Source organism: Protopterus annectens, chromosome 1.part1 (assembly GCF_019279795.1).
Source record: "Protopterus annectens isolate FY-2018-M chromosome 1.part1, PAN1.0, whole genome shotgun sequence".
Classification (NCBI taxonomy): domain Eukaryota; kingdom Metazoa; phylum Chordata; order Ceratodontiformes; family Protopteridae; genus Protopterus; species Protopterus annectens.
Genome location: NC_056726.1, coordinates 987,463,679 through 987,481,050, shown reverse-complemented (window position 1 = coordinate 987,481,050; position 17,372 = coordinate 987,463,679). Strand labels below are relative to the sequence as shown.

General features: G+C 41.3%; 1 non-coding gene across 1 annotated transcript; it reads right to left on the bottom strand.

The window, feature by feature from the left end:
• Nucleotides 1-8,641: 8,641 nt before the first annotated feature.
• TRNAR-CCU lies at nt 8,642-8,714 on the bottom strand. Its single transcript has one exon. It is a non-coding gene; the product is annotated as a tRNA-Arg (tRNA).
• Nucleotides 8,715-17,372: the final 8,658 nt, after the last annotated feature.

Below are 17,372 nucleotides of genomic sequence, written 5' to 3'. Positions count from 1 at the left end.
ACCTAAACATGCCCATTGCTATGTCAGCTGTTCCTTATCAAGGTCTTCAATTTTTTTTTTGTTGTTTGAGCCAGCTATCAATTGCTTACTGATGCAGAGGTTTAAACTGTGACTCCATCCTCTTTATCAGAAATATCTTATAGATCTCTCCCAAAATAAGTGATTCATGAGATGGTGTTATTTAAGCTTAACAACTGTATAAGAAATATAGACTTACAATATGTGCAAGGGGAGATCTTGTTTTCTTTAGAATGCTAATAAATGTAGTAAATTGTCTTGGACTATGAGAAAAGCTCAAATGAAGAAATATTGCAAGATCTGTGCAGGAAGCTTGTGATTATCATGGTCCACTTTTGGGGGAGGTATTTTAGATGAACGCAATACAAATAACAGATAAGAATGAAATATAACAATGGATAACTTGTAGTGCAAATGAATTAGTAACAGCATGGATCGCTTGACTATAGATTAACGTCTTATGTTACATATGAAGCTCACCGTGTATGTGATATAAAAGTATTGTGTGACAGCATAGTATGAAAAGCATTTCCTTATTGATATTCTACTATCTACCCCTTTGGAAATTCTTAATCATAAACCATAAGTCATCAAAGGAAGCAAGATATGATGGTTGTAGTTGAGCTCTGCAAGGATATTATAATACATGGGAAACAGTCTGTGCTATTCCTGAGTGGAATATGTGTGGTAATGAAGCATATGGACACATGGAAATCAATATAGTGGACACATTTGTGACACCTCCGACATCCCTCTATGGTACAGTATATGCCAGATAACAATAACACCTCCTAAATCTATAAATGATGAAACAGTAACAGTAATGTAATAGCATGTTTGGACTAGACTTGGGCCTGTGGGTGTGGACGCAGTCCCTAAGGGTTGCTAAACTGCTCTTCTTTACCTTTAATGACTAAACGACTAGACGTTTGTTAACAGATTGGCGCACGAGAATAGAGTATGCTCCTCCTCATGTGAAGCCTCGTGATGCATTCTTAAGGGCTATGATGAGTCAGATACATGGTACTATGACACTATCTTAGCATTGTTTTAAAAGAGTTGTGTAAAATTAAAATGTTCGTCTAACAGAAATGAATAAAGTGTTTAAACTCTACCCTGTCTGGATGTCTGTGTCAAAACTTGTCATTAGACAAGTTTGATTTTGTGTCTGTCCTTTATTAGTTAAAAGAGAAAGCGTACTACTTCGGAAGGATGAAGAAAGGTCTGGGCTAAACATTGATGAATAAAGACTGAAGTGTCATATTACTACAGGGCATCTATAGGCTGCCTCACTAACTACAGTATGGTCACTATTCTCCCATCGAGGAGAGTAATATACACGGTATGTATGTACTTTGATTCCTTTCACCCCCATTTGTCTGCTGCATGACTCTCAATAAGTCAGTTATCCACACAATGACACAGTTGTGTCCTGTTTTAACAAATGTATCAAGTAAAAATAAAGGTAGTAAATAAAGTATAGAGAAAAGCACCAGACGAAAAAGTTTTTTTAACACTGACAGCTCTTACAAAACAACAGTGGGCTATACTTTGGCTTGTCTTCATTTTTTTGGGCTAGAGGATATAGATGTGGAATTTCACTGGAAATTTTTCTACGGCCTTCAAGTGGACTCATCAAGAAACTTTGGAAGTTAGGCCTATAGACAAGGAAACTAGTTGTACAGAGACTGTCAATATTAATGTTAGTAAGGTTTTTAAGAGTATTTTTGCACTATAGCACCTAATTTCAAAAGCTGCTGTTGATGCAAGCAATTAGAGAATGATGACAGACGATAGAATGGCACCAATACTCCATCTATTAGTGATACAGGTAGGCAGTATGATGGCAGCTGATAGAATGGCACTGATACTGTGTGTATTAGAGATACAGGTAGGCAATATGATGACAGCCAATAGAATGGCACCATGTGTATTAGAGATACAGGTAGACAGTATGATGACAGCCGATAAAATGGCACCGATAATCCATGTATTACAGATACAGGTAGGCAGTATGATGACAGCCAATAGAATGGCACCAATACTCCATCTATTAGAGATACAGGTAGGCAGTATAATGATAGCCAATAGAATGTTACCAATACTCCGTATATTAGAGATACAGGTAGGCAGTATGATGACAGCCAATAGAATGGCACCGATACTCCGTGTATTAGAGATACAGGTAGGCAGTATGATGACAGCCGATAGAATGGCACCAATACTCCAGCTATTAGAGATACAGGTAGGCAGCATGATGACATCTGATAGAATGGCACCGATACTCCGTGTATTAAAGATACAGGTAGGCAGCATGATGACATCCAATAGAATGGCACCAATGCTCTGTGTATTAGAGATACAGGTAGGTAGGTAGTATGATGACAGCCAATAGAATGGCACCGATACTCCGTTTATTAGAGATACAGGTAGGCAGTATGATGACAGCCTATAGAATGGCACCAATACTTCGTGCATTAAAGATACAGGTAGGCAGCATAATGACATCCAATAGAATTGCACCAATGCTCTATGTATTAGAGATGCAGGTAGGCATTATGATGACAACTGATAAAATGGCACCAATACTCTGTGAATTAGAGATACAGGTAGGCAGTATGATGACAGCTGATAGAATAGCACCAATACTCCATGAATTAGAGATACAGGTAGGCAGTATGATGACAGCCAATAGAATGGCACTGATACTCTGTGTATTAGAGATACAGGTAGGCAGTATGATGACAGCCGATAGAATGGCACTGATACTCTGTGTATTAGAGATACAGGTAGGCAGTATGATGACAGCTGAAAGAATGGCACCGATGCTTCATGTACTAGAGATACAGGTAGGCAGTATGATGACAGATGATAGAATGGCACTGATACTCTGTGTATTAGAGATACAGGCAGGCAGTATGATAACAGCCGATAGAATGGCACTGATACTCCGTGTATTAAAGATACAGGTAGGCAGTATGATGACAGCCGATAGAATGGCACCGATACTCTGTGTATTAGAGATACAGGTAGGCAGTATGATGACAGCTGATAGAATGGCACCAATGCTCTGTGTATTAGAGATACAGGTAGGCAGTATGATGACAGCCGATAGAATGGCACCGATACTCCGTGTATTAGAGATACAGGTAGGCAGTATGATGACAGCCAATAGAATGGCACCAATACTCCATCTATTAGAGATACAGGTAGGCAGTATAATGATAGCCAATAGAATGTTACCGATACTCCGTGTATTAGAGATACAGGTATGCAGTATGATGACAGCCAATAGAACGGCACTGATACTCCATGTATTAGAGATACATGTAGGCAGTATGATGACAGCCGATAGAATGGCACTGATACTCCATCTATCAGAGATACAGGTAGGCAGTATGATGACAGCCGATAGAATGGCATCAATACTCCAACTATTAGAGATACAGGTAGGCAGCATGATGACATCCAATAGAATGGCACCGATACTCCATGTATTAGAGATACAGGTAGGCAGTATGATGACAGCCGATAGAAAGGCACCAATACTCCGTGCATTAAAGATACAGGTAGGCAGCATGATGACATCCAATAGAATGGCACCAATGCTCTGTGTATTAGAGATACAGGTAGGCATTATGATGGCAACTGATAAAATGGCACCAATACTCTGTGAATTAGAGATACAGGTAGGCAGTATGATGACAGCTGATAGAATAGCACGAGTACTCCACGAATTAGAGATACAAGTAGGCAGTATGATGACAGCCAATAGAATGGCACTGATACTCTGTGTATTAGAGATACAGGTAGGCAGTATGATGACAGCTGAAAGAATGGCACCAATGCTTCATGTACTAGAGATACAGGTAGGCAGTATGATGACAGACGATAGAATGGCACTGATACTCTGTGTATTAGAGATACAGGTAGGCAGTATGATGACAGCTGACAGAATGGCACTGATGCTCCATGTACTAGAGATACAGGTAGGCAGTATGATGACAGCTGATAGAATGGCACCGATACTCCATGTATTAGAGATACAAGTTTGCAGAATGACAACAGCTGATAGAATGGCACAGATATTATGTGTATTAGAGATACAAGTAGGCAGTAAATGTCCATAAATACTACAATATAAGTTTCCTTGATCAAGTATTTGAAATAAATATCTCAAATAGCATCATCATCACCACTGAATTTCCATCCATCTATCCACAGCCCCTTGTTCCTATTTTTGCACATAGGGGTCGGGGTATCACTTCAGCAGTGAGAATCATCTATTACTTGACATCCTAGTAATCCAAAAAAGGAATTTTTTCTGGCATTTGATATATAATATGAGAGCAACTGTATGTCTAGCTCAACAGACACACATTGTAGTCAACAGCAGCTCCACGTTCCATTTCTGCCAGACAATAATATGGGCACAGTAGTTAGCTGTTAGGACACATGAATACCAAAAAAAAAAAGATGTATAGATGATATATGTGTTTAGTCTTGTAATGTAATGATATCAGAAAAACTTTTTCAGAATAGTATGTCATGACCCTCAGCACTATGAAATGTACTTAACCAGTAATTCTATGGTATAATGACTTTGCACTTTTTCTTTTTAACTCTTTGTGGATACATTCAGGCCAATAAAACCAAGCCCCACTAGCTGCAGACATGTATGTTTCAACTTTCTTATGACCTTGTCATAACATGGACATTTGGAAACCATACAGCTGAAACACTTGATGTCCTTAAGGGGTTATTTGGATATTTTATTTATTCATTTATTTGACATTTGTTTACAAGGATAGTCCATAATTTCCAGAAATGGCCTGTGGAGAAAAGCTCCACAAATAAACTTAGTTAAAATATTATACAATAGGTTACTTGAGTATCCACAGATCGGTATTTATAGGCAGGCTCTTACAGTTGTTTGTATAATACTAAAAATGTAATAGTAGAAGACTGACAGTTTCCATACATACAACAATTGAAATAAGCTTCTTTAGGGTAATGATGTTTGCTTAGACTGAGTTGGATTAGTTTGGAGTGGGTTCGTCATAAGATTAGTCCTTTGGTAACTAAGTAGAATGCTGGGGACAGAAAGGCACACAGTTTTCATAACATTACTGTTATTGTTGGTAAATTAGTTAAGGAGGAAGGTTAGAGTAGTAACAGGATGTGTAAGGAGGGCAAGAAGTGGATTAGTAAGGCATGTGCATAGCCATGATTTGTTTAGCTGTGCTTTTAGGGAGGCTTTAAAGAGAGGAAGGCTGGGAGTTTGCCTAATGCTCAGTGGGTGGGTGTTCCATAACTTGGTGATAGAGTGTGAGTATAGTGATTTTCCTCGGTTTCTGAAAGGTTTGTACATTTTGAGAAGGTTTTTATCTTTGGATCTGAGTGGTCTGTTAGGTTTGTAATGTTGTATTAGGTTTACTAGGGAAGGGCAGGTGGTGAGCCTATAGAATAGGTTATGAATTGTAGTTAGGTGTGCATATATAAGCTGGTTTGATAGTTCCAGCCAATTTAGTTCTTTTAGTGGTGTGCAGTGATGTGTGCTGTACTTGTAGTTGCAAACTGCTACTTTGTTGTAGCATTGTTCCAATTTAGTCTTGGTGGAGTTTTGCAGATTGGTAAGTATACAACCACCATAGAATAGTGAGGGGAGCAGGAAGGTTTTAGCCAAGGTGGTCTTGGTTGGAGTGGTAAGGAATTTTCTGTTTCGTAAAGGAGTCCTACTTTTTATATGTCTTCTTGCTGTTTTGTTGGATATGAAGGTCAAAGCTGAATTTGTTATCGATATTAACACTTAGCAGTTTAGTTTCATTTTCTATCATGGTTTTGTGAGCTGTGAGAGTATTAAAATGGTCTAAGCTGAGGTTGGTATTTTTGGGGTGAAAGACTATGAATTTGTTTTTTGGGGGGATTTAGAAAGAGTTGGGCCTCTGTGAGCAAGATTTCAATTGCTGTGAATAATTGTTGAGTTTTGATTAGCATTTCAGGAAATTACAAGAGGTACAGATTAAGGCTGAGTCATCTGCATACTGAATTAATGTTCCTGGGGAAGAGGAGGTGTATACATTATTGGCAAATATGTTAAACAGTAAGGATCTTAGGAAGGACCCTCAGGGGCTCCTGTAGGGTTATGTAGGAATGGGGAGAGTTGGTTAGACTACTAAACAGATTGCTTCCGATCATGAAGGTAGTTTTGGAACCACTAAAGTATAGAATTGGAGCATCCTAGGTTGGATAAGTGTGTCTAGCAAATTGTGTGAAACTGTGTCAAAAGTTTAAAAGAGGTCCAGGAATACTGCAGATACTAGATATCCTTTGTCCCTGGCCTTGTTAATTGTGTTTGTGAAGGATAATAGTGCAGTGGATGTGCTGGCCTAAAGCCATGCTGAGTTTGAGTGAGCAGTTTGTTTTGGAGTAGATATTTCATTAACTCTTGGTGAATATGGGAATAGTATTGATATTGGATGGAAATTGGATATTCCCCTATATGAATTGGCGTTATGTGTGACAGTTTCTATAATGCAAGGACTGTAGCTTCTGAGAGTGATCTGTTATTCAGTATGCTGACTGGATATGCACCTGAGTCAGCCGCGAGTTTCAGATATTGGGGTGGGAGGTTATCTGCTGATTCAAAGCTGGGTTTTAGCTTGAGTGTCAGCTTTTTTATTTTAGAGGTGGGTATGGTCTGAATGAAGAAAGTAGTGTTGGAGTTATTTTGCTAGTTATTGGCGTTGTTATGGGCTTGGTCTGTTGTGGGTGGTGTTGAGTTATTGTAGTTAGTGTGTAAGTTTTGGTGGGGGTGTCCTGAGTTAGGTTTGGTGGTGAGTAAGTCTGCTATGGATTTTATGGACTGCTTGTTAAATTCCTGAGCTATTTGTGATGGGGGGGCATTGGGTGAAGGAGAGTTGTCCTTGTTTGTTCGTAGGCGAAGGAGGGTAATTATAGAGTGCCAAGACCTTTTGGGGTTGTTTTTGTGTTGTAGCTGGAGGTTAGAGTAGTACGATTGCTTACATTTGTAAACTAGTTTGGTTACTCTGATGCACAGTGTTTTAAAGGCTTGGAGATTTTGTTGGGTTATGCTTTCATTTATTACAAGCTATGTATCTTTACTTCATGAGGACAATGCAGTTAGTGATTAAACTTGGGGGTTTTGTTTTCTTTACTCTTTTTGTTTATACTGGTGCGAAACTATGAAGTATTTTCAGGAGGGTAAAGTTGCAGTATTGTACAGCATCACTGAGGGATAAAAATTTTAGGGGTGCCGAGTTTACTTGTTAAGTGTTATCCCATGGGACTCTATTACAGGAGGTTTAAGGTATCATACAGTGAAAACTCTAGACTGGCTAGGTTTTTCCTATAGTAATTACTAGTCGGTTTGTCTGTGTGATGTTTTTACTTTGGTTTTCATAAGTTCATAGGTGATTACTAGGCTAATGGCACAAGAGCGTTTATAAGCCTAGCCAATAATACCCAGGATATGACAGTATTATATCTTAATTCCCCAGATATGGGGTGGGGTGGTATCAGGGTAGTGGATCTTTGGGAGTTGGAGCCCTGAGTAATTTTACAGACTGCTTCTGTCCATAAGGGACATAGACAGTACCCCAGGAGTGAATTTATGATTCTCTGTCCATATTCTTTTTTGAAGAGAGTAAGATATGGGCTGTGTTTTACAAAGATGGGAAGTTTATTCCATAGATGAGGTAGCCAGTTCTGTTAGAGTCAGAAATAAGCTTCAAGTCCATGGAATGCATAACCCTCATATAATTTTCCTTGTGATTATGTAACATTTTCATCAGGGCTAGATCAGACAATGTCATGTAGATCAGGCATAAGTCCCCTCTCAATAAACAGTATGAGATGGAGTAAAGGGATAGGGCCTTTAGCTGGTCTGCATAAGGCATATGTCTTATGCTTTGTATTGTTTTAGTGAGAAACCTCGGGGACTCTCCAAGTAGTGTATGTGCCTGGTTAGGTAGATGCGGAAGGGAGCACTGTACATGATTACCTGCCTGATGAGGACCATGTGCAGTGGCACTATGACTTCCCTAGATCTTGATATCATGCCTTTACTTAGAAGTTGAGCTGCACAGAAGGATTTCTTTACTACTATTGCTACCTGGTCTTCAAAGTTTAGGTTACTGTCTTTCTGTTTCTATGTTCCTCACCACTGGGTCTACTTTTAGGGATGTGCTATCAATATTATAATTTGCAGGGACATCTGATTTACCAAAGAGTATGATAATGTATAGTTTAGCATTTAGTCTCAGACCATGGTTTTGGCACCAGTCATTTGTCCTTTTTAGTCCTGTTTGTAGGAGATTAGCTTCATTTGGGAATTCAGTGATTGTTCCCAGCTTACAGTCATTGGTGAACTTAGGATCATAGGTTACTAGGCTATTGGCCCTGAGGCCCTTATAAGCCTAGCCAAGAGTTTAGCTCATGTTTAAACAAGTCAGTACCCAGAGCCCCTGTTCAGCAGGGACACAGGTGGAATCTCAGGAGTATATTTTCTGTTTCCCATCCAGTTATCAAGGTTGTGCTTAAAAAGGGATATAAGAGGTTACTAGGCAATTGGCCCTTATAAGCCTGGCCAACTAGAGTAAATTACCCCAGATGGGACTTGAACCCACAATCCCTGGCTTAGGAGACCAATGCCTTACCCATTAGGCCACTGGGGCCTAAAATGGTAAGCCAGACGCCTTCACTTCAGAGAAGTATATACCAAACAGAAGGGGGTCTCAAAACTGAGCCCTGTGGGAACTGCTAGTATTAGGTTTCTTATTGGAAGTGGATTCACCTATCCAGACGTGTTCTGACAGTGAGTCAGCTGGTTATCCAGCTGATGATGTAGGGGGTTTATGCCTAACTCAGTAAGTTTATCTCGGATTCTTGAGTTGAGTATTGTACCAAAAGCTTTGGCCAAGTCTGGATAAGCAGTGTGTACTATTTTACTCTGATCTACAGCCCTGGTGAGTTTCTCGAAAAAGTTCGTTAGACTTAGCAGGCAAGACCTCCTTTTGACAAAGCCAAATTGTGGTCTGGTCCAGTGTCTGGAGAGTTCCTGTGTCGTTATTGATCAGGTCCATGTTAATTCTCTCCATGTCCTTGCAGATAAGACTGGTCAAGCTTATGGATCTATAGTTCCCTGGATCAGTTGATTGCCCCCCACTTATGTAGAGGGTCGACTGTTGCAGTCCTCCATTCCTCTGGGACAAAGCCCATCTAGAGGCTGTAGTTAAATAGGGTTTCTAGTGGCCCTGACAGATTCTGTTTTAAGCTATTTAAAAAGAATCCCAGAATGTTGTCTGGACTCATGCAGGCTGTGTTTCTGGCTTTAGCAAGTGCAGTAAAGACCTGTTCCCTCATACTGACCCATATGGGGATGGTTATGGTTATTTCATTGGGTTATGTAGGAGGTGATGGGAGGGGGTTTAAACTTAACTTGCTGGTTAGCAGATTTGCTATAGTTTCAGGCTGGCTGCATGTGTTGCCATTCATGATTAACTTGCCACATTGCGGAGCGTTTCCCCTGAGGTTAAGAACATAATTTTAAAAAGTCATAGTTTGCTTTGGCAGATTTGACCAGCTCTCTAATTTGTTAATTTAGACTGGTGAGTGGTTTTCTGCATTGTTTTGTCCATTCCTAATTTGGCTTTAGAGAGGATTTTTTTCCTTTTGTTGAATAGCCTGTCTGTGCTAGGGATCCACCAGGGTGGTTTTATTTTTGCCAGTAATCATAGGTTTGACTCAGACAGGTACTGCCTGTTCTATGCAGCTATGAATGTGGTTGCACAGTGTTTTTTGTACAGTTCAGAGCAGGCCTCATGTCATTTGAATTTGGAGGAGCTTGGAAGTTTAATAAGCTGTCATTTAGGTTGAGGTAATTGGCCTTAGCAACGTTCTTAACAGGTTTGGAGTCTGGCTGGGGTTCTTGGTTAGTTTTAATTCTAAAGATCATTTTGTGGTCAGATCTTACCAGGAAGCAGTTAATACATGGGAGGGAGCAGCTTTCCCCCCATGTTTGTGAGTACTAGGTCCTGGATATTTGTATCTCTAGTTGGAGAGCTAATTACTTACTCCAGGATGTTTGTCTTGACAAAGTCCCAAAAACTCCTGAATAAGTGAATTATAGGTCATCATCTCCCAGTTTATGGAGGAGTAGTTGAAGTCATCCATAAGTATGGTGTCAGGCTGAATGTTAAGAGATTCCAGTAGGTTTAGGTAGGAGGTGGGGTTTTCTAGACTCATGTTAGGGGATCTGTAGCTAGTGAGGATAGGGGATTGCACCTATGCTTAGCTGGGCATGAAGCAGCTCAAGTGAGTCATGTTGTTAGACCAGTCTAGAAGTGTACTGAGATACCTCCTTCCTGAGATGAGGGGGAATTGAAATGTGTGAAAGGCACTGTAGCCTTTGATAGCTAGTGTGCTTTGCATGGTTCTAAATCATGTTTTCATGACTGCACATATACCTGCATTCTTCAGGGTGAGGAGTGCTTATAGGAGTTCAGTTTTTATTTTAACTCCTAGTGTTGAGCAATAAAACCTTTAAGTAGTCATGAGTGATTTTTGTTATGTTGGATGGTGTAAAAACTTGGCACAGTCTGAAAAAGGCACTATGAGGTTGATAACATTTTTGCCAGTATCCAGAAGCCAAGAGGTGACAAGTGCAAACCATCTTTGGCAAAGCGTTGTGGTTTGTTGATCATGTCTTCCCAGGCTGACAGATTTTGGATCCCCTTGTTGTGACACCATAAACTAAGACAATTGTTGAAGTCAATCATTTTTTGCTGGTACTGTGGCATCATCATTGGTGAAGGTAGGATCCTACTCAAGGATAGAGTCATACTCACCTGGGGCACATATTCAGAGAGCTCCATCATGTCTCTTATCATATAGTCCAGTGAGGTATATCTTAGGACATTTATGCCACATGGACTATGACCTTGTCTTACTGGTACTTGTGGTTCAAACACCTAAGTGTATGCATGATCTGGTGGGTCCTGAATCCAGACAAACAGCTCACTGTGATCTCCTTGCTTAGCTTGGTAAGGGGGGCATCAGTATGTCTTAGACTGGAATCCCCAATAACTATAATTGCGCCTGTTAGGTGTGTTGCCTTATGTGCTTAAAAGCCAGGTTAATATGAATTTCAGAGTTATGTGTGTGTGAGGTGCTGTCTTTTTTGAGGGTGCATAGGGCCACTGAGAGAAACTTTTAGAAGTTCTTGGAGGTTTGGGTAGATTATAAATGAAACCTCCACATATGTCAGTCTATGCGTTTGTTCCTTAGGTTAGGTACTGAGGCTTTGGGGAGTAATGCTGACAAGCTGGTTTGCATTTTCCATTTGTGTATGTGAGACCTTTGCCTGTAATTACATTGTATATATACATCTCTCACACACTGTGTTTATCTGTTCTACAATTAAATGGTCGCCAGTGAACATGAGACAGTTAATACACTGTCTCAGTATGCCCATATCTACCAGGCCAGAAACAGAGATGACAGGAAAGCACCTATTCCTTATACCAGATTCTTAGTGTATGGGAAGGAGTTGAGGAGAGCCACTTAAAGATCTAAGTGAGATTGTTTAGTAGTATACTATTAGATGACCTGCAGTGGTGCTGCCCCCTGCACAAAGTGGCAGCTCTTTGGACATCTATAAACAGTTGGAGACAATGGAGAGTGTGTCCTATATAGGATTTTAAACTGGAGAGGTTTGCTTGTGTACAATACATGGTTAACAGCGTTTGCTCATAGCACAAAGATGAGGCTTATATACCAGCAGGATGAAAGACTTTTACATATTTAACTCATTCACTCCAATGGAGCTCAGAAAGTTTGCACTGTAACTTCCAATGGGTGGAGCCTAAGCCTTTTTACAGAATCAAATTATGTCCTCACGTTTCAAACAAATGTTCATGTCTCTGGAACTATACGAGTTATGAACAATGTAAAAATGGCAAACTCTTCAGCACAAACTATTTTTTATAGTGGTGCTATTTGTTAGGTTCTAGATCTTAAACCAAATTTTATAAGTCACAGTAAACACAGTGGGCTGGATTCACGAAGGCTTGCACGGAGTCTAAGAGTAGAGTAAGACTCCATGCAGCCAACATGTCTGCCGAGCGATCCAGGAACAGCCGGCAGAGGAGTGCAAGAGAGCTCCTAAAACGACTCTTGCACGGACAGGGTTGGATCATGCAAATTACCTCATTTTCAGCTGAAAGCTATGCAAATGAGGTAAATTTGTGATCCAGGAAACACTAACCTGTCCGAGCAAGAGTAGTGTTATTAGAAATGTACTCGGTCGGCAACTGAGTACCGTTCTGCAAATAGCAAAACGGAGCCATGACAGCTCCAAATAAAGGATGCATCCAGTTGAGGAAGCATGCCAATGGCCAAATATATGGCCATTGGCATTTATATGTGTTGCAAAAGAAAAAAAAAATAAAATTTTTTTCCTCGATCTCCAATGTTTAAGCGTAGTGCAGCGCAGTGCAAACGCACGGTACACTAAAAACCAGAAAACCAAAAAATAAAAGCCACAAATAGGGATTTAATTCATAATATTAATCTGCCATGCAAGTGAATGGCAGGCTGAAGACAACATGGCTACTGAGTAGAGGTTGCTAAGGGGGGAAGCTCACTCTAAGTGATGTAACCAAGCATTAGTAGGCAATCCTATGCAAATGAGGGTAAGGATAGTGAATCCCAATTTTACATGGCATATGAGCCAGGTCTGTGGAGTGTAAGAGTAGGATAAGGGGAGTATCAGAGTAGAAGCTAGGTGACATCATGAGGGGGGTATGTATGATAGAATGTAAGCTCATTGGAGCAGAGTGGCATGTGTTTGCTATCACTTACTCATCACTGGAAGAGGCGTATCAACAGGTATCCTAGCTAAAGGCTAGAAATTAAAGGTGTATGCTGTGGATATCACTAAAGTTTCTTGTAAAAGTGCCTGCAATGTGTTTGCGTGTGGGTGCGCGCCTGTACATCCGAGTAAGACTGTGTGCGCACATTTAAGCCAGAGTAAGCATGTGCAAGGTTGTTGAAATCTGTGTAAGCCCGTGTAAGTATGTGTGCGCGTGTGTCAGCTGGTGTGCGCGTGTTTGCGCACCGCTGCCCCATGTGGAAACAGAAAGGGAAAAGGAAGCACAGCAAATAGTAGGAAGTTAACCAAGGAGAACTAGCAGAGCTAACTGGTGAAAACAATCAGAATCAGCCAATTACACAGGCAGTGCACTAGCCCAGCCCAGCCCAGCACTTAAAATTCTGCAAACAACATTCCACCATGTTTTTCTCAGAGACACTGCAACACTGCAGTATATTAAGAGAAGTGAAAACTTAAAAGCTTTACTGAGACAAAAAATATGTTAGGGGCTGCCATTGCTGTTATAAGGTGACATATGCAACATGCTGAGAGTGGTGATAATTCAAATGCTGCTGAGCAACCCACAGTGAGGAGACGGAGAAGAGTGTACAGGCCCAGGATAACCTACCAGGGGCTACATGAGCTGGAGATAGTGGAATGCTATAGAGTGGACAGAGACCTCATGCAGCAAATTGTTGAGCTGTGCTGGCCACACCTCACACACAGAACCAACAGAGGGGAACCCATCCCAGTCGAAACCAAGGTAAGTGTTGGCCTAAGAATACTAGCAGCAGGTACCTTCCAGAGACCAACTGGTGATATGATGGGGATTTCACAGGCATCAGCATCCAGGGTACTGCACCAGTTCCTGGATGCCATGTCAGCATATGTCGGTGATCATGTATATTTCCCCAGTTCCTGTGAGGTATTGGCCAGCAATATGCGTCTTTTCCAGCAAATAGCGGAATACCCTGAGGTAGTGGGTGCAATAGACTGCACGCACATATGCATCAAAGCACCAGCCGGTGAGCAGGGTAGGGTCTACTTTAACCGCAAGGGCTTCCCCTCCATCAACTGCCAGTCCATGTGTGATGCCCAGGGCATAATACTGAATGTATGTGCTGGCTGCCCTGGAAGCTACCACGATTCCCATATCTGGCATCTGACGCAGCTGTGCCAGACATTTGCCCATGGGGACATCCCTCATGGTCACCTAGTGGGGGATGTTGGATACGCACTGGAGCCGTGGCTGATGACACCCATGAGAAATGCACACACCCGAACAGGAACACCATAATGAGGCACATGCACAAACACAAAATGTAATTGAGCATGCATTTGGGCTGCTCAAGTCACAGTTCCGGTGCCTGGACACATCTGGTGGAGCCTTGCAGTACTCACCAACTACATGTACCCAAATTATCATGGTATGTGCTATGCTACATAATATGATCCTGTGAAAACAGCTGCAGCAGGGGCAGCATAGGACCAGGCCAAACAGCCCTCCACCATTTCCAAGGCCATCACAGGCAGAGCATGACTCGGAGGAGGAACAACATGAGCCTGCCCCAGTAGGCAGAAGGAGGCGTGCCCAGTATGCCTTGGCCTTGGTAAAGAGGCAATGCATAGCACATACACTGGCTCAGTAGGAACCCTGGAAATGATACCACTCTCTGACTTGCACATATAGTAAAAGGGATGCCTAACTTGACACTACCTGTTTACAAACGTAAAGCGAGTGTACTATGTGCATCCGACATAGGCAGCCCTGCAGCACCACATGAGGCATGATTGCCATGTTTTAAGCAATATAAAGCAGTGCTAAACAGCTATTACCACCATTTAGTATATGTAAACAAAATTGCACGCACTAACTAGCACAACTTTGGCCAATGTTGAGCAATATTGGGCAACGTCCAGCAATGTTGAACGCTGAGCAATGTTGGGCAAGTTCGGGCAAAGTTGGGCATAGTTGAGCAAGCTCATATTTGCTTTACTGGTCCTTAAGCAGTCTGGTCTGCCCAGTATGAAAAATAAATGCAGTGACAGTCCTCAAACCCAGGATACTGTGCACTATAGTCACAGTACTGAACTACTAAACCATGACAGTATTTCACTGGTCAGCCTGTATGAAGAAATGTTGGTAAGCCTATGCAAAGTGTCTCATGGAAACCCTGCAGGCACAGCATAATCCCTGTAGATTTATGACACAAAGGTGAGCCCTGCAGTAAAAATACACCTTGATTGTCAACACACATATAGTATAAATGTTAATATTGGGCTTGTTCACACACATCAACAAATGTAGTGAACCTCAGACAGCAACATGCTGAAAGGTCACACTGGGCATGCTCACACACGAATAAATGAGGCAAATGTCAGGCAACAACATACTGAAAGTTCAAAGTGGGCATGCTCACACACTTAGGCCATGTCTGAGTATAGCAGTGGGCTACACATATCTGGCAGTTGCATGTGTTAACCCAGGAACCTCTCACTATTCACCAATCCTGCCTTGTGCACATAGTTATATGAAAACAGACACATATATAATATATTGGAACCCTGTCACAATCAAATATGTACTACAGATACGTAGGTTGTTCGTACAAAGTAGAAAAGCAAAGAAGGTTAAAAACCTGCAATCAGTATCACCAATAAATAATGTGCACTCCAAACATTATACAAACCAGGTTATGGAAAAATTATCTGCGAAGGAGTCCATACAGAACCATGACACTTCCTTCAGCTATGTCATAAATAGCAATGTACACTCATATATGTCCTGAGTCAGGGCCAAGTGTAAATGACTGATGATGGCAACATCCTGTCAGACAGGCCCATACATACATACCCACCTCCCACTGACAAAAGGCCCTATTATCATACCAGGAAATATCACATGTAGAATGGGTAAACAGCTCCTTCCAAAGCTGAAAACATGGCATCAATGCGATTACAGTGTTTCCCTATATGTGTCATAACTGAACTGCAGAATAAACAGACCCTGCCCCTGAACAGTCTGTTGAGCCTCACCCCTCTACAGGATATGAAACTGTTGAATGGGTTACAGCAACATCTGGCACACTCCACAAGTGTTGGTAGACAACAGACTATGGGAACTATAGTCTTATAAGCCTATGGAGTCTGATCTGCAAGGCCATGGAGTCCATCATGATTGAAGTCATAAACAGAGCTATTGGAAGCCTACAAACACACAACCCTACCAACTTTGGTTTGGTCATGGGCAGATCATGGTTCCCAAACCTGCTAGACTGTTTGCAAGGCAATCACCCAGGACATACATCAATGACATGAGCTACACACGTCCCACATAGACTTTGAATAGGCCTTTTCCAATATCCCAGACACATGGCGTATCCACAAAATCAACAACCTGTGCATAAATACGTATTGTCATCTAATGGATTGGCAACTGGGCCACAGATAGATAACACAAGGTAAGAATTGTGGAGTCCTGTTCAAGCTGGTAACACCTGCTGTCCCCCATGACTCAGTGCTGGGATTGCAAAAAACAAAGTACACACACATTACCATGTCTAGTTTGATGATGTCAGCATCCCACAAGTATAGCAGGAGAAATGAAAACTCTCAGTAAAGCATATAGTGTGTCATGTTAATGTGTATTTCTCTAGTATCATAACCTAGTTAGGTAGGGATTTGAATCCTGCAATTGATGGGCGTGGGTGTGTGTGGGGTGGGGGTGTATGTTTGTGTATGATTTCCTTTGAGAGGAGAGCCCTTCTTAGAGTCTAGGAAAACGCCTTAAAAGTGGTATATTCATCTTTGGCAAGTCTGATGATGTCAGCATCCTATAAATATATAAGTGGAAATGACAATTTCCAGTACAGCATATAGCATGTCATGTTAATGCGTGCTTCTCTAGTATCATAACGTAATTAAGTAGGAGTTTGAATCCTGTAATTGCTGAGTGTGTGTGTGTGGGGGGGTGTATGTTTGTTTGTGATTTCCTTTGAGAGGAGTGCCCTTTTTGGAGACTAGGAAAACGCCTTAAAAGTGGTATATTCATCTTTGGCAAGTCTGATGATGTCAGCATCCTACAAATATATAAGTGGAAATGACAACTCCCAGTAAAGCATATAGTGTGTCGTGTTAATGCATACTTTTCTAGTATCATAACGTAGTTAGGTAGGGGTTTAAATCCTGCAATTGCTGAGTGTGTGTGGGGACGTGTGTGATTTCCTTTGAGAGGAGTGCCCTTTTTGGAGACTAGGAAAATGCTTTAAAAGTGGTATATTCATCTGTGGCAAGTCTGATGATGTCAGCATCCTACAAATATAGCAGTGGAAATGACAATTCCCAGTAAAGCATATAGTGCGTCGTGTTAATGCGTACGTCTCTAGTATTATAACATAGTTAGGTAGGGGTTTGAATCCTGCAATTGCTGAGTGTGTGGTGTGATTTCCTTTGAGAAGAGTGC